Source organism: Chenopodium quinoa, unplaced genomic scaffold (assembly GCF_001683475.1).
Source record: "Chenopodium quinoa cultivar QQ74 unplaced genomic scaffold, ASM168347v1, whole genome shotgun sequence".
In the NCBI taxonomy this organism is placed as follows: Eukaryota; Viridiplantae; Streptophyta; class Magnoliopsida; order Caryophyllales; family Amaranthaceae; genus Chenopodium; species Chenopodium quinoa.
In genome coordinates this window covers 687,585-706,774 of record NW_018743197.1, presented here as the reverse complement: position 1 = coordinate 706,774, position 19,190 = coordinate 687,585, and positions in this window count along the sequence as shown.

The following is a 19,190-nucleotide window of genomic DNA, read 5'->3' as shown; positions in this document are numbered from 1 at the left end:
TTGCAGATCTGATTCGTGAAGGTGACGCGAACTTTGCGAGTTTAAGGGGTTTTAGTCTGGTTTCGTGGTGGCGGCTTAATTGTAAGTAACTTAACTAGTATGCGGCTTGGATGTTGCACCGAATTACCACTTTGATTAAATTGTTTCTTTATGAAATATGTTATTATCGATCATGTGGGTTATGCATAAATGTTAAACATATAATGTTATTCATAAAGAGTATAGAAATATAATTTTTAACACTATTGTTTGAGAAATGTTGATTTTATTCCTCTTAAAATTTTTTAAGATGCTTATCTCGTATTTTTTTTTTAAATTGATGTCCGTCATTTATAGCTATTTTGATATGTATAGATGACATCAATTGTTATTAGCAGGTAAGAAATTAGATGTTACTAGATGAACCCCGTGCGATGCATAGTTTGTTATATATAGATGATATTAAAAGATGATTAATTTACCTTGGAGAATCTCATTCGCCAATTTTGCTTACGTGTCATATAAATTATTTAATTCTAAAATAAACTAATAATCTTGTATTTAATTGGCTACCACTAAAATTTGTTATCCTACGTGGCGCGCTGGAAAAATTAAGACTTACGTGGCTGGCATATAAACAATTAGGGAATGCTTGCTTATGAGAAAGTATAAACGTAGGGTTGTATTGTCTCACAACATAAAATAATATAACAAATGTACTAGGAAGAGGGAGAAAGGAAGAGAGAGATTGAGAGTGAAAAAAGGAAGTATAAATCCAGGGTTGTGAGACAAATGGAAACTGTATCACAACTATTAAAAAAGAATATAAAAGTATAAGGAAGAAGGGGGAGAGAGAAAGGAAGAGTGAAAAAGGTGGTGTGGATCCCATTAAAACTTTCAGACATGTATCACGTGCAAAAACGAACAAAAATTTGGGGACCACTACCATTGAGTTTATATTTTGTTCCACTAAAACTCCAGTGGAGCTTTTTGAAGTACCTCTAAGACTATATTTTTTTTACCACCGAGAGTGTATTTTGTACCACTGAAACTCTAGAGATATTATTTGAACACTCAATGAGACAACTTTAAACTGACCCCTGAAATGCCTATATTACCTTTGTGAGACATGACTTTATTGTCTCGCAACCCTTCGTTTATATAACCTCGAAAAAAGGGTGGAGTTGGGCCCACCTTTTCGCCTGAAATGGTTTCAAGTGCAAAAAAGACAAAAAAGTATTGGGACCACAACTATTGAGAGCATATTTTGTACCACTGAGCATTTTTGTAAGTACCACTAAGATTGTATTGTGTGTACCACTGAGAGTGTATTTTGTACCAATGAAGCTCCAATGGTATTATTTAACAGTCTAATGAGACATTTGAACCATTTTTGAAATACCACTGACATTATATTTTATACCAGTGAGAGTGTATTTTGTACCACTGAATTTATAAAGGCAAAATTTAAATCCCTCATAAAATGACCAACCTGCCCATAATGCGAGACACTTCTATATATCTCTCAACCCTTCGTTTGGAATGCCTCCTTTTAAATATATAACTATAGATTCGCAGTGGTTTTTGATTTAATTGGATTTCGTGGTGGTTTGTTGGGTTTGTGATGTTTTGTTAGGTTTGTGGTGGTTTTGGGTGGATTCGCTGTGGGTTTGTGGTGGTTGGGTTTTTATGTGTTCGTGGTGGTTGTTGGGTTTGTCGGTTTCGGTAGTTTTGGCTGGGTTCGTGGTTGGGTTTCAGTGGTTTTGGTGGTGATTTTGGGTTCTTAGTGTCGGTGGTTCTCGGTGGTTTTGGTGGTGATTCTAGTTCCGGGTTTCGGTGGTTATGGCTTTTTATTTATTTTTTTAGGTAGGATTAATACTTAACCAAGTGCCTTTATTTTTCAATAATCATGCTTTAATAGTTTTGCCCAGGAGTCTGTGCTACCTTTCTTTTGTTGCAAATAACTGTTAACACAGGTAGTAGATAGTATTGGGGTATTGCGAACATTTTTACTTGGAGTCTTCATCCTCTTATTTTGCTTTAGTAGTCGGGTCGATTCTCTTCATTAGGATTGCTTGTTGGTTGTTGGTTTTCCTTTTGGGTAACCTATCATCTTTAGCGGTCATTTCATTCAAAAATTACATTCATATGTGGTAAGGTAGGCTTACTCCTATGACATCTAAATGAGGCTTCACTTTCATTCTGACCTACAATATATTACTGTACAAAGTGGTTGGAAGCTCCCTGGCTCAAACTTATGGGTTGGAGGGAGTGTATTTATTTGAGTAATGCATTTCGTTTTATGGGAGAAAGTCCAAGCTTATCAACTAGATTAATTAATCAAGTGATTATTTCATTAATAAATCAACTTTTCATTTAATGTGGACCCTAAATTGTTGACTTTATGACCAAAATATTATGCTGATTGGGCACGTAAAGTTGGACAGATGAGTGTTCTATTTACTTCAGCTTAATTTCTGTTCAATTCAATTTAGTTCAGCTCCAATCAGTTCAGATCAATTCAACTCCTAATTTCTTTTCCTCGTAAAATATTCATTGCACCTCAGCTCAATCCAGTTCAGTTCAGTAAATGTGAACAAACCCTGATTTACGAACTTGCTAAAAGCAATTGTTTTGTTTCTCTCACAAATAAACATAAACTAGGGCTTGTTTGTGTTATATTTTGTTTTTATGATTTATGTGTCTAGTTAGCCTTAAATTTTGTAGGTGCTAAAAGAGCTACAAAATTGACCTTAATTCATTTATTTAACCTTGAAAACTGATTACACATGATTGTCAAGCTATGTGCCTATATTAAACACAAAATACTGCTAAATACATTAAGCTATTATAATTATGCAGTGTAAACATTAGTTCAATAAATTGAATTAGATTACATAACTTTTTCATTATCAAATAACAATCACTGCACTTTTACACAAGTGCACACGTTTTATTCTTTTAAAAACAATCACAGGTTATAACTTACACAACAGGGTATTTCAAATCTGAATTTTGGTAAAATACCTATTGATTCCATGAATGATAATAGACAAATCAAGAACTTTCCTAGGTACAAATTTGATCGCCATACTCGAATCATAGACCTGTCCTCCTTCTGTTATGCCATGGTTTGGAACCCACTGGCATAGAAGCAAAATACGCCATTACCGGTACAGGTTTCCCAGTGATGCACGCCCCCCAAGTTTTACACCACGACCTTTGCAATCCGTGTACCCGAATCAAATATTGGAATTGCTCAAGAACTATTCAAATCTCAAAAGGCTAGGTTTGTATTTAATGTGTGTAGTATTTTTCGAAAGTTGTTTTTATTGAAGAGGCTCTTGTTTGTATTTATAAAGTTCTAATACATGGAAACCAAGCTAATAAATCCAAACAATCTATCAGTTTATGATGTGCCCAACTAGACCCAACTCATAGCCATTCCTAATAATATTTGACACACACGATCATGTAGAAGAGGGTACACGACCGTATAGATAGGTTCATCTGCAAAACCACACAACCATGTATAGTAAGGTACACGACCATGTATGTCACACGGTCATGTAGTACAAGGTACACAACTATGTAGCGGATAGTTGTACAATAATGAATTTTCAACCAAGGGGTTACTCTCACCTGCTCGATCGGACAAACCAACAGCCTGAGACAAAACCTTTCCGATTGCACTACTAAGTCCAACAATCCCCACTAATGCAAACGAACCAGAGATCATGAAATTTGAAACAGTAAATGAAAGTCTTAGTACTTAAATGCTAGTATCCAAAGATTTGAGCTAACACATTAGCGCAAAAGGTTTTTAACACTTCCCTAGTGAGTATCCTAAGATTTAAACTCCTAAGAGTGAGGAAGGGACCTTGTAAACACAATTTAGAGCTTAAGCAACTCCGTAAATTTGGCTATTCTTGGGAACTAATGAGTACTTCAAGAGAACCATACTTGTTCTCCCTAGAAGAGCGCCACTCTTCGTACTCATGCAGGTGTCGCCGTGTGAACTACATCACACACTCCTGCAAATCTGAGAACTATTCATGCAAATATGTGCAACTCACAATACTTTGCAAATTTAAGGACTATTCATGCATCGGAGTTTCAACATTAAGAACAAATTAGTTCATCCTCTTGCAACATTTCGGTGCACCTATCTTGCTCAGGCTGGGGTAGGCCATGGCCATCCCCTTGATAATGTTTAAAATTTAATTTTGTAAATGTTGTAAAACAAATATTCACAGCTAAGTTGGCTTAATATGAGATTTTTAAGGGATTTCTGACGTGAGATTATGAGTTCGACTCTTGCTACTCTATTTTTTTTTTAAAATTTTTTTATCATTTTGAGATAGATATTTTTATGTTTATAAACATATTTGATCTTGGTCACCCTAATGTAGAATTTCTGGTTCCGCCACTGTGCTCAGCGAGCCATGGACTAGGTGTAGCATTAAGGGCTAAACCCAACCTTACCTCTTCGATACCTCTCACATTCCCTACTCAAGCAGTCTCAGAGCTCATAGTCCAAGTGTCACGGTCCGGGAGTTTGGACCCCCAAACGTGCGGTGCGCTCTAGCCTTTTGGCGGCAAGAACGCTAGCCTTGAGCGGGCAATTAAATCAAAGGAGCACTCACGTCTATTTGGGCGACGGAGAACGGGTGGTCGGGGCTTGTGACGGCCGATACTTCAAGGCGGGCACAAGCGGGTCCGAATCACGAGTTCTTAATGCATCTAGTTGGTTTAGAGGGGAACTATTATGCAAGTAAGACACAATATCTATAAAGGTCTAACAACAAACAATCATACAAGAAAGACAACACTTGGCAGAAGGCTTAAGATTTCATTAATCATTCACCCTCTAAAGATCTTTAATTTGATTACAAGGAGAATCCCTAGTGAACACTCAACTGACAATAACACAATAATGGGACATCAAGCTAAGAAAACATAAACTAAACTCTAAGAAAGCATTAAAGGGAAACTAATACATCAAAAGGAGTTGGATTCTAACATCCTCCCCCACTTAAACTGTCGACGACCTCGTCAACTTACAAGAGTTACAAACAAAATTAGAAAATCCTAAACTATCTTGAGTCTCTGATGCGCCGTTCATGCGACCAACTTCTGGAATCTTTGCTGACTCTGGTGTTGGTTCTTCTTTGTTGTCGAGGAGCTTGTCTCTGGGGTGGCTCGGCTCGAACAACTTGTTGAGAGCTTTGTTAGATAATATGAAACTCCTTGAGTTGGAGTGTATTCCATTGAATAATATATATAGGGTTACAATCAGGACTCCTAAACACGTTAGGTAAACTCACAAGATAATACAGAATATTTACAAAACTATATCCCTATATACAGAATAATATTAGAATATTTATCATATTCTATCACACCCCCGCAGTCATAGTGGGAGGAGGACGTACGCTGAGACTGGATTTGAATTCCAAAAATAGTTGTCGAGGTAGGCCTTTCGTGAAGATGTCTGCAAACTGATAACGCAAAGGAACATGCAAGACCCGTACATGCCCCAACGCCACCTTTTATCGAACGAAATGAATGTCCATTTCGATGAGCTTGCTGCGTTGGTGCTGTACGAGATTATGAGATAAATAGATTGCACTGACATTATCACAGTAAACAACAATGGCCTATCGGAGAGGACACTGTAACTCCAAAAGAAGATTACAAAGCCTACATGCCTCGGCAATAACATTTGCAACGCCTCTATATTCTGCCTCCGCATTTGATTTTGAAAGAGTAGGCTGACGCTTAGAAGACAAGGAGAGATTGTCCCCTAGAAAGCAACAATATCTCGAGGTCAACCGACGAGTGTCTGGACACCCGCCCCAATCTGCATCAGTATAAGTGATCAAGTGCATGGATGATGAAGGATATAAGTGTAACTCGAGATCAATGGTGCCCTGTATGTAACGCATAATGCGTTTCAATGCATCATAATGAGCCTGTCTAGGGTCATGCATGAATAAACAGACCGGCTGAACTGCATAAGTAATATCAGGGCGAGTAAAAGTGAGATATTGTAAAGCACCTGCAAGACTACGATAAAGTGTTGGATTATTAAATTTAGGCCCTGTCTCGGCACTGAGTTTAGATTGAGTATCCACTGGAGTCGCCGTAGGTTTACAACTAGCCATGCCTACGCGCTCTAAAATTTCCTGTGCATATTTCTGCTGAGACAAAAACAAGTATGAAGGAGTATGAGTAACACCCAGAAAATAATTCAGAGGACCTTAATCAGTCATCGGAAATCCTGTACGGAGGTGACAAATATGATGAGTAACCAACACAATATCATCAACATATAACAGCAAGTATGTCATATCTTTTCATGCCGGAAAATAAATAAGGAATTGTCATTTTTTTTTGGTAAATAAGATTTTATTACCAAAGAGAGAAAGTTACAACTTACAAGAGCTAAGTTATAACTACCACCAGAACACCACAAGACCTGTAAAAACAGGCCAACCCCCAAAAAACCAGTTCTAGATCCTACCCCAGCCACCTTCTAGGAAGGGTTCTAGGAAGGGCCTAGAACAAACTGGACTCAAATTTCCAGCCACCTTCTAGGAAGGGTTCTGGAAACCAGGACCAGACAACAACACTAGCAGCAAACTACAAGGCAAACAACCCAAAAACCATCAAAAAACAACCAGCAGCAGACAGACCTGCAAATTGCACCAACAGAACAACAAAAGCCTAAACATACAAAGGATTTCTATTAGAGTCAAGGAATCTACAAGCAATATCTGCAAGCTTGTAAACTCCGGTGAACACCAAAGTAAATCCCTGAACCCATGCAAGGAAAGCCCCTGCAAAACACAAAAGCAACAACTTGGCTCTTCTACCTTGCCAAGAACAGACCAACAACAGCTTAGGGCCAGCAACAAGAGAAGCAGCAAACCCAACAACACCTGCACTAGCTGCCAAATTGCAGCAACCAAAATCCAGAACAGCAACACCTAGCAAACACCAGAACAGCTGCCACCTAGAACCATCAAACAACAACAAAGAAAAGAACCAGCAGAAGAGCAGAACCAGCTGCCACCCTAACCAAAACACGAGACCAGCATCAACAAACAAACTGCAACAGCAACAAAAACAGCAGCACTAGAACAGAAACAACACTGCATCAGCAACCAAAAATAACATACAATACAGAAACAACAACACAGCAACAGAACAGAAGCAAAACTGCAATAAGACAGCAACAACAACTGCACAGAACAGCACACAGCACACAGTATGCAGCAGCAACAAACAACAACAGCAACAAAACCAGCAGCTGAAATAAGACAGCAACACATAAAACAGCAACAACAGCTGCTAAAACCAACCAAACAGGCTTGTGACCAGCTTCCACTCAACCAGAACACACAAAAACAACAAACAACTACAACATCAATCAGTGAAGCAAAAGCAGCTTTCTGTCTGTTCCTTTACACCTAATAGCAACATGATAGATAATGTCATGAAAGACAGTATCTGCAGGTTTACAATCACCCGTAAACATCAAACTATTCCTCTTCAACCATATACTATAGATAACCTCAGCAAAACACATAGAGTATACTCTACCCTTGCTGCTAGACTGCCTGCAATTCTTAACTATCCATTGATGTTCAATGTGAAAAGGTTGAACTGCTTTTTTCACATCAAGAAGCTTCAAAATCTAAATAGTCTTAGAGTAAGGACAACAGAAGAACAGGTGAGAGACAGATTCACAAGTGTTCTGGCAGAAAAAGCAAATAGGATCACAACTTGCATTCCACTTGAAAATTCTGTCCTTAGTGGCAAGTTTATCAAGAAAAGCTAACCAAGTAATGAAAATACTTTTAGGAGCGGCTTGGTTATTGCAAACAATTCTTTTCCACCCTACTTTAGGAGCCTGAGGTCGAATCCGGACATAGAGTTTAGCAATACTCATTTTCCCATTTTTCATAATAGAGGACCAGCCACCAATATCATCAATAATATCTCTGCAAGTCAAAATTTTCTTCAAAACCCAGGAGCATTTCTTGGGAATAGTGGCAGTCCAAATATTCCTATTATTGAAATAATAGGTATGCACCCATTTCACCCACATATTGTCAGATTTGTGAGCAAGATCCCAAAGAACCTTGCAAATAGCAGCTTTATTCCAATCACCAAGAGAGGTAATATTCCAGCCACCACAAACCTTAGGAAGAGTCATATGATGCCAGGAGACAGGGGCCTTTTTTGCATAAGTGTTCTTCCCGGTCCAAAGAAAAATCCTGAACTTAGTTTCAATTTCCCTAAGAATCTTCTTAGGAAGAATGAAAATCTGAGCCCAATAAGCCTGAATACCAAAGAGAACACTTTTGATAAGCTGTAGCCTGCCAGCATAAGACAAGTGTCTGGAAGTCCAGCAATCAATCCTAGCAGTAACCCTTTCAACCAAAGGCCTACACTGAGCAACAATAAGCTTTTTAGAAGACAAGGGCACCCCAAGATATCTAAAAGGCAAACTACCTCTACTCATACCAAGAACAGTTTGCAGCTGATCTTTATCAGAATCAGAGATACCTCCAAAATACACCTCACTCTTACTTAAATTAGCCATCAGACTAGAAGCACAAGAGAATTTCTGGAAAGCCTGCAAGAGAAGTTGAATAGAGGTGGAATCAGCCCTAGAGAATAAGAGAAGATCATTGGCAAACATCATATGGGTAATACCTAATTTCTCACATCTAGGATGAAAATTGAAATTAGGATTCCTAGTCATTTCCTTAAGGCACCTAGAGAGGTACTCCATACATAGAGAAAAAAGAAAAGGAGACATATGATCTCCTTGCCTAAGGCCTTTTTTTGCAGAAAAAGGTTTATCAGGAAAGCCATTAACCATCACAGAGTAAGAAACAGAGCAGACACAAGTCATAATCCATTTCACAACAGAATAAGGGAAACCAAGCTCTTCTAAAACAGTCTGCAAAAATGGCCATCCAACAGAGTCATAGGCCTTTCTCAAGTCAATCTTGATAATGCATCTAGGAGAAACAAACTTATGAGAGTAGCCTTTGATCAATTCAGTAGCCAGGAGAATATTGTCACCAATGTGCTTATCCGGGATAAACCCAGCTTGAGCATCATTAATAACAGTCCCCACCACTTTAGAAATCCTGTTTGTGAGAACTTTGGAGATCAGCTTGTACAACATGGTACAACAAGCAATAGGCCTAAACTCTCTGACATAAGAAGGATGCTGAACCTTAGGCACTAAGGTGATTGTTGTACAATTCCACTGCTTAGCAATGACCCTAGTTTCAAAGAAAGAGAAGATAGCAGTATAAATATCAGTTTTGATCAGAGGCCAAGCCTTTTTGAAGAAAACAACATTAAAACCATCAATTCCAGGCGCCTTATCATCTCCAATCTGAGCAAGAGCACTATCAATCTCAGAAGTAGTAACCACATAAGTCAAAATATCAATAGAGCTAGAGCTGAGTTGAGAACCTCTCCTAATAGTGGCTAAGTCAACAGCAGGGAGAGAACTAGCACTAGAACCAAGGAGCCCTTTATAGAACCCCACAATCTCATTTTCAATAAGAACATGATCTTTCAAAAGGACATCATCTTCAGTGAAAATAGAATCAATTCTATTTCTACCTTGCCTGTGCTTCATCCTGTGCTTCATAACAGAAAAGAAGTAGTGAGAGCCACATCAACTTTCTCATCAACATTAGCAAAATACTTAGTGTTCAGATCTTTCAGGTTCTTTTTGACAGATTTCAAATTTTGCCAAATAGTAACCATAGCAGAACAATCTGTAACACTATGCCAGCTTTTTTCCACAATGGAACAAAAATCAGCATGATCAGCCAGGCAATTAAGAAACCTAAAAGGTCTCCCCTTAGTAGCAACAAACCTACTCACTTCAACCAAGAGAGGGTTGTGATCAGAAAGGAGAGGAGGAAGATAGATAGATTCAACATGAGAATACTTGTTCAACCAAGCCTGATTCAGAAGCCCCCTATCAATCCTTGTAGCAATTTTAGTATCACCATGACCCTTATTAGACTAAGAGTAAAAGGAACCTTTACTCTTAAGCCCACAAAGATCAAGATTATCAACAAAACTTCTAAAATGATTGACCTCATAATCAGTGACAACATTACCATTAACTCTATCATAAGAATTGAGAACAGAATTAAAGTCACCAATAACAAGCCAAGGCCTAGAAACAACCCCAAAGCTAGAATACCATCCCAGAGAGGTAACCTATCATGAATAGAGTGCAAGCCATACACAAAAGTACAGAAAACCAGATGTTGAAGATCCTTGGAGCTAATTTGGACATGAATGAACTGCTCATGAGAGGAGATGACTGAAAGATTAACCTTGTCATGAGACCAGCCAACCCAGAGTCTACCCCTATGCGAAGATGAGTAGTTACAAAACCAAGACCAAGAAGATCCAAATTTCTTCTGAAGCTTAACACTCTTATCACACTTCACTTTAGTTTCCATAATACCAATAACATCCACACACTGTTCAGCTAGCTGTTTCTTAAGAGAAACTACTTTACAGGGATCATTAAGACCCCTAATGTTCCATGATAAGATAATCATGACCCCAGAGGGGGATTACCATCACCCCCGATAGGACCAAGTTCTCCAGCACCATCTCCATCCTTAAGTAGAGCAACATAAGTGTTAGAATTATGAACACTTGTAAAGACAGGAGGATTACTATGACTTCTTTGCTTCCTTCCCACCACTCTCCAATCATCATCAGAATTAGCTTGCACAGTAGTTAGAGCAGGAGTGAAAACACCAGCATTATGCATAGAGCCATTACCCCCAGATTCAGGCACACTAGGCCCAGGTGCAGGAATAGTAGCAGGTTGAGGCTTAACAACCCACACCTTTTGCTTAGGCTGCTCCTTAGAAGCCACCTGCTTCTTTTGGGGCTGAACCTTCCTAGCACAGTCATGGCCCACTTTGTTACATTTATTACAAAAGGGGGGTGCCCATTCAAAAACAACTTTTTGTTCAATCAAAGCACCATTTGGGCTTTCAAACCACATAGTCTTGGGTAAAGCCTTTGTTACATCAACTTCAATGAGCAACCTAGAAAAGGAGACCCTCAATTGCTTTGAAGTAAATTCATCAGCACATAAAGGAACTCCTAAGACACTTCCCAGTCTACTCAGGGTGTCCACACCCCAACAATTCAAAGGTAAGTTAGGTAACTTCACCCATATAGGAACAGTTCTCAAAACCTCAGCATGAAAGTCAAATTTCTCAGACCAAGGCTTAACAATAGCCGCCTTACCAAAGAACATGTGTGGACTAGCACTAAGAACAACATTCATATCATCAGAGTTTTGCATTTTAATCAGAAAGTAGCCATCATCATGCCAAAAAATATCAGGTTTAACTACAACATTCCAATTTTCAGCAATATATCTATGAACAGCAGCTATAGTAGGATAATAGCCTATGACATAGAAAATTACAGAATTCTTCCACTTAAGATTACCTTCAGTAATTTCGGCTTGTTGTAACATGGCAACAGACTTGCCATCTTTCACCATAGGAGCTACGAAAGAAAGGGTCGAACCCTTAGCAGTGAGCTTAGCAATGCCTGGCTTAGGAGCAGGAATATTAGGCTGAGGAGGTACCACACCATCCTCCAAAGAAACCGGGTCAGCAATTGGAGCAGAACCAACCCTAGAAACCAATGGAACAGTAACAGGTGCTGTCTCTGGTATTCACGGAACTGAACCAAAATTGAGGCCAGGATTACCTTCAGCCACCATAGTATCACTTGTTAACGCACGACCTGCACTAAGTTCAAACGAAGAAGCTCGGAGATCCAATGAAACAGTAGATATGGGCACTGTTTTATTGGCTTTAATCAGACGCGCATGAAAATCCTCAAGGGCTTTCAGCTCAGCTCTAGTAATCTTCTCAGTTGAATGAATCAAATGAGAAGGAGGAGTGACAAGCTCATCAGGATCCTCATCAATTTCTGGAATCGAACCAGCACCCGAAAGTCTTGACACATTCGACCTATTAACACCACCATTCAATAGGGATTTAGGATGATTCAAGTTGTTTGAGGGTTGAGGAGTAGATTGCTTCTTCTTTCGAGCCATTGGAACCGATTAAGCTGAAGAAAAACCAGCAAAATCAAATCACCATGGAAGGAGAGAGAAGAGAGAAAAGTCAACACAAGTCAACACCCTAATCCAATGTGATTGACTTTCGGAATTGTCATTCTTAATAATGAAAAAGCCCATCTGCAAAAGATAGTTAGCAAAACGTTGATACCAAGCTCGTGGAGCTTGTTTTAAACCGTAAAGAGCCTTGCGGAGCCTGCACAAATTACCTGGAAACCTCTTGTCAACAAACCTAGGGGGTAGATGCATATACACACATTCCTGCAAGTCACCATGTAGAAAATCATTTTTCACATCAAGTTGGTGAATAGACCACTTGCGAGACACATAGCCAAGCTCAAGACTGTGCGTATAGTAGCTGGTTTGACAACCGGACTGAAATTTTCATCACAGTCAATACCTTCAACTTGAGACCTGCCATCACAAACTAAACGAGCTTTGTGTCTTTCAAGATCACCATTAGCATTCAATTTATGTAGAAACAACCACATGCAATTGACAATGTTCACCCCCCGTAGGTCAAGGAACCAATTCCCATGTCTCTGTTTCAATTAAAGCACTATATTCATCACGCATTGCAACATTCCAATTTGGGTCGAAAAGGGTTTGTTTGTGATTTTTGGGAAGCGGGGAACGAGTAGACATAGTTAAACCAAACTTGGGGTTGGGTTTAAAGATGCCGTGTTTTGACCGTGTTCGCATTTGGGGTGAGAGTTGTTGAGGTCGAGTAGGAGTGATGGGTGTGTGGCCTCGATGAAGTGGAGGTGTGTAGGTGGTTTTAGTGGTGCTAGGGGGTGAGGAGGGGCTTGCGGCATGGCTGAGCAGAGGCTGGGTTGGTGCTGGGCTGGGCGAGTAGGGGCTGTGTGCAGCTGACTGGGTGCTGCTGGCAACTGCCTGACTGGGCGGGTTGCCAGCAGGTGCTGTGCCTAGCCTCGGCAGCACTGCCCGGGGTTCTTCTTGGCTAGGCAATGTGCTCCGCAGGGGTGTTGTGGCTGCCTGCTGGGTACCGTAACTTGCCTGCGGAGTGGGCTGTTCCGGGGATGTGTTTTGCGTGTAGGGAAAGCTTGGGGTGTGCAAAATGTGTTGATATTGGAGAAAAGGTGATGGCTCATCGTGTCCCAAAAAATCATAATCCGAGGATTTATAGGCTAAGATATTGATAAGGAAGTGTATGCTCAACGAAGGTAACGTGAAGGGAAATTATGATTTTATTGGTGAAAATATCAAGACATTTGTAACCCCCGTGCTCAGAAGGATACCCTAAAGATACGCATGGTGTAGATCACGGAGCTAGCTTATGAGTAGCTATCGCGGATAGGTTTGGAAAACACAAACACCCAAAGACACGGAGATGAGAGTAGGATAGAACGACCCCAAATAAGGCTTGAGCACGAGTTATTTGATTGAGAGTTTTTGTAGGCAAGATATTAAGGAGGTAGGTTACCGTCTCTAGGGAATGATTCCAAAAGGACGGGGGAAGAGAGGCATGAAATAATAGAGTACGTTTAACATTGTTAATCGTACGAATCATACGTTCGGCTTCGCCATTTTGTGAAGATGTGTGCGGACAAGAAAAGCGGAAAACTAATCCATTTTTGACACAAAAGGATTTAAATGGGTCATTATCGAATTCACGACCATGATCACTTTCAAAAGACTTGATAGGACGTTCAAATTAAGTGAGAACATATTGTCGAAAATTAAGAAAAGTTTGAAACGCTTGAGACTTGTATACAAGGGGAATTGTCCACACATGATGAGTGTAATCATCTAAAAGAAATAAATAGTACTTATGACCTTTTGCACTACGAATTGGAGAAGTGAACAAATTAGCATGAATAATATCGAAGGCAGAAAAGGTTTTACTATTAGGGTTATGAAAAGGAAAATGAACATGTTTTCCCAATTAACAACCTACACAAATAGTGGAGATGGACTCCTTATTACAATCAATCAAATTTCTACTTTTAAGAAAACTTAAAGTTGGGGCTCCGGGATGTCCTAAACGATTGTGCCATGTGGAAGGAGAGAAAGCTGTGAGAGAGGTAGCTAGGCAAGTTGACGGAGTTGTGACAGGATAAAGGTCCCCGATACTATTGCATCTGGTTATTATTTTCCCCGTTCAAAGATCCTTTACAGAAAAACCACTAGGATAAAACTCTATTGACTAAGAATTATTAGAAGTAATTTTTCTAAATAAAATTAAATTCTTGATAATTTGAGGGGATAAATAAACATCACGTAAAGACAAAGATTTGCTAGCAATAGAAGAGTGACCATAACCCGTAATTGGAACGCGTTAACCGTTCCCAACTTGAATATAATTATTTGTGCTTAAATTAATAAGGGGTAAGAGTGTACCGGCATTATTCGTCATGTGGGAAGTGGCTCTGGAATCCATGTACCAAGATGGGTCATATTGTTGGAGTCCCAGAGTCGCAAATGCATTGCCTAGCTCAGTCGGGGTCATGGGTGGACCGTGCTCCAAGCCCTGTTGTTGCTACTGTGGGGGAGCCGAGTAATAGGCCTGTTGAGGCTGCTGTCCTTGATGCTGTTGCGAGCCTTGCGGCCTAGGTCGAGGTGCAGCAACCCACTGCTGTGGGTGCGGATAAGGGGGGTAACTCCATTGTGGGGCTTGCTGGCTGGTAGGTCACCCCAGGTAGGCGCCCCTTGCTGCTGTTGCTGGGGCTGCTACTGCTGTTGTGGTCCCCTGCCACGACCCCTGCCCCAGCCCCGACCTCGACCGCGGCCACGACCACCTGAAGCATTGCCACGCCTAGCTGACTGGGGCTGTTGTTGCTGTGGCGTGGCAACACTTTGCTGACTCGACGAGCTAGATTGAGCCACAAAGGAGGTAGGCGAGGTAGACACATCATTTGCACGCCTTGATTATTCAAGTAATAATCTAGAATGAGTAGTTTCAAACGAAGGTAGGGGCTCCGTTTGTTGAATCATTGTAGCAACAGTGTCAACATCCGTATTCACAAGGCCCAAAACTAAGCGAATTACCATCTTTTGTTCCGACACTGCATGATCAACGTTGGCTAGTTGATAGTTGAGATTCTTCCACTCCCGACAATAAGCTGAAATATTAAGAAAATTCGAGAGGTGAAAAGAATTGAATTGATTTTCAAGATAAACCGCCCTAGTGGTTTTGTTATCTTGAAAAATAGCTTTGATTTTATCCCAGATTTCTTGTGCCGATGCCCCTATACAAAGAACAATTTCAAGAAAATCACGTGAAATAGTGCTATAAATCCAATTTTTGACAATTAAATCTAGTTTCTTCCACATATCCCCAGAGAGATCCGTAGGCTTCTTGACTTTTTGCATCAATGTGATCAAGAACATTATAGGCATGGCAATGACACTCAAACAATTCTACCTAATTCGAATATTGAACGTTCACACGATCAAGGATGAAGGGATTGAATTTTTGATGTTGTTCACCCCGAGAGCATAATGAAATTCAGAGGAGGAAGGCGAGGAGTCACCGTCCTTGGTCATGTTGGCTGGATTTTGAGGTGGCTACGGGAAGAAGAGGGTGGCAGCTAGGGCTCGGGAAAAAAAAAAATTAAAATTAAAATTTGCGGAAGCTAGGATCGTAACCTAGGCTGTGATACCATGTTAGATAATATGAAACTCCTTGAGTTGGAGTGTATTCCATTGAATAATATATATAGGGTTACAATCAGGAGTCCTAAACATATTAGGTAAACTCACAAGATATTATAGAATATTTACAAAACTATCTCCCTCTATACAAAATAATATTAGAATATTTATCATATTCTATCAAGCTTCATCTCTAAATTTCCTCTTGGGAAGGGTGTCTCTTGGGTTATTTTAGGCACATCGTCTTTGCATCAAACCGGGTGTCTGATTTTGAATTTAGCGGGGGTGTATCTTGGATGTTGCCGACTCACTGGGCTTCATCTCCCGCTTCTAGATGTCTCTAGTATGAGCTTGTTTCTTCGATTTCACCTCCTTTGGCTCCATCACTCGCACTGCCGATAGGTATCGAACTTTTGGTTCTAGGGCAATCATTCTCATGGAGTACATCCCATAGTATGGATTGTTGTCTCTGTTGGTCTCTTTCTCCTCTGAGAACTTCTGCACGGACATAGATGACAATATCTTTTGGATTTTGTCAAGATTTTCTTAATTCTCGCACTCCTACCATTTGTTCGGGGGATTTGTATTTGTCAAGGACACATGGCCTTAGAGTTTTCGGAGTTGTAGGAGGCGGTCAATGTTGATCTTTGCGCATCACCTCCTCCATTTTTTTTCTGGTAAGTATTAATGGTGTTGGACGATACTCGAGAGCCGTTCTCTACACCCTTTGGGAGCTTGGAGTCGGGCTATTGGAGCGTGTTGACGTCCCACTTGAATCATTCTCGGATTGCCGGCCCTTCCCGACGGAGTAGTCCATCAATCTCTCAGCAGCACACATTGCAGCAGCGAGGGTATCAATCTTCTGCCTTAAAACTTCTCGTTGCGCCCATTCCTTTAACCCATTAACAAAGTTGAACACTTGATCTTCTCGTTCATGTTTGTGATGTCCAACATTATCGTCGAGTATTCCTTCACATAGTTGCGAATAGAGCCCTTCTGGCGGCACTCTATCAACTTCATCCGAGCAACAAATTCTGTGTTGTCGGGGTAGAATTGTTCTTTGAGTTCCTCTTTGAACTCCGTCCATGTATCAATTTTGATTCTTCCTGCTTCGAGGTCCACCAAAGCTTGGCATCTTCGGACAAGTAAATGATGGGAGTATCCATCTTCTGATCGTCACTCAATTGACATACTCGGAAGTACTGCTCCATGTCAAAGAGGAAGATGTCTACTTCTTTGGCATTTGTGATGCCACTGTAGTCGCGAGGTTCGGGCGGCTTGATCTTCGTTGCACCAACCCCAGGTGCGTCTCTTCCTACAACGCGCGTTAGGGTAGCACATTTCTTAAGTGCATCATCGGAATGTCCTTGAACAAATTGCAATTGTTCGCGGAGAGCATATCTATCTTCCATTAATTTCACAATTTTCTCGGCTTGCTCGTGCACAACGACTTGCAGCTGGGACCATTCGTCCGCTTTTGTCTCGAGCCAATCGAGTCTTTTCTCTATGAATTCCATCTTCGTGTAGCCCTCCTTGGTGCCTACATGGGTTTCTTGTGATGAGGTTTGGACCTCGGCTCTGATACCACCTGTCATGGTCCGGGAGTTTGGACCCCAAAACGTGCGGCGCACTCTAGCCTTTTGGCGGCAAGAACACTAGCCTTGAGCAGAAGAGGGCTTGTGAGCACAAAACAACACAAGCAGGCAATTAAATCAAAGGAGCACTCACGTCTATTTGGGAGACAGAGAGCGGGTGGTCGGGGCTTTTGACGACCGATACTTCAAGGCGGGCACAAGCGGGTCCGAATTACGAGTTCTTAATGCATTAAGTTGGTTTAGAGGGGAGATATTATGCAAGTAAGACACAATATCTATAAAGGTCTAACAACTAACAAGCATAAAAGCAAGGCAACACTTGGTAGAAGGCTTAAGATTTCATTAATCATTCACCCTCTAAAGAGCTTTAATTTGATTACAAGGAGAATCCCTAGTGAACATTGAACTGACAGTAACACAATAATGGGACCTTAAGCTAAGAAATTATAAACTTAACTCTAAGAAATCATCTAAAGGATAACTAATACATCTAAAGGAGTTGGATTCTAACACCAGGTCACTTAAGACCACCATTACTCCTCCCTCTTGATTATCGAGATATAGGTATTGAGAGTATGCTCAACCTCTTCGTCGGCGTCATTATCATTCATATTCGATGAATATCCGGACAAATGACATTAAGAGCCACACTCAGCCTGTCTTTGAATCACCTGGTCAAAAACCACTCAAAAGAGTTAGATTCAACATACACCAACACCGTAAAATAACAATGACTCAACCAAACTAGGCTCCAGACTCAATCAGAACAAAATTTCAAGTTAAAAGCATATCGGTGCATCCATATGAGCTATCTTACCTAACCTCCCAACTTGGGCCATGGACACATTAAGAGCACTAAAACTCAACCTGTAAGTATCAAGCAGTATGTCTAACAAGGCAACTCATAACCATAAAAATTAGAGTGTTACCGGAGCAGACCTCAACAGCGTAGACTCATTATTGACACTTCACCACTGGAATGAAACACCACATGGGATTTTAAACACATTCCCTTAGAAGATCAAGCACTTACTTGTGCTCCATTCTTTTGTAAGGAACTGCTTGATTCTTCCTGCTTTTACATACTCTCATCAGAGTAACATTTTCACAAGCCCTGTCTTACTTTGTCACTACCTTCGTAGTTCCTGACAATACACACAAAGATACTTGTGAAAATAATGTACAGAACATGAGGATCAACTTAACCCCACAATGGACAAACTTCCAGAGTTCATTTTGCAACAACTCATATTCTTGACACTTATCATCCCTAGCTAGCAATGATCTTTGCTTCCTACTGGATAGTGTGTCACACTTTTGCTTTGCAAACTACTCAAACATGAGGATCAACTTACCCCCACAATGGACAAACTTCTAGAGTTCATTTTGCAATAACTCATATATATTCTTGACAATTATCATCCCTAGCTAGCAATGATCTTTTCTTCCTATTGGATAGTGTGTCACACTTTTGCTTTGCAAACTACTCAAACTGAGTACAACCTATCAACCTGTAAACATACAATGGCAGGGCAATCATAATTTTTGTTGTTTGCTTAAACTTTGTCCCCTGCATTGGTCCAACATAACAACAATTGGACAATTCTATCTAGAAAAATTAAGTGAACTAACAAGTTTCTTTCTGCAAAGCTACATCATGTCAAGAATAAAATGTTAATTCAATTAACTTGCAAATCATTAGCATATTTGTAGGGAATATTTCAAGCATTATCCCTTGCTTTAACCCCACTGTGATCATACACTTAAGTACGGTGGCGTCCAAAGGGAAAGAAGGTAGAGCAAAAGAGACGCCAACATGTTTTAGG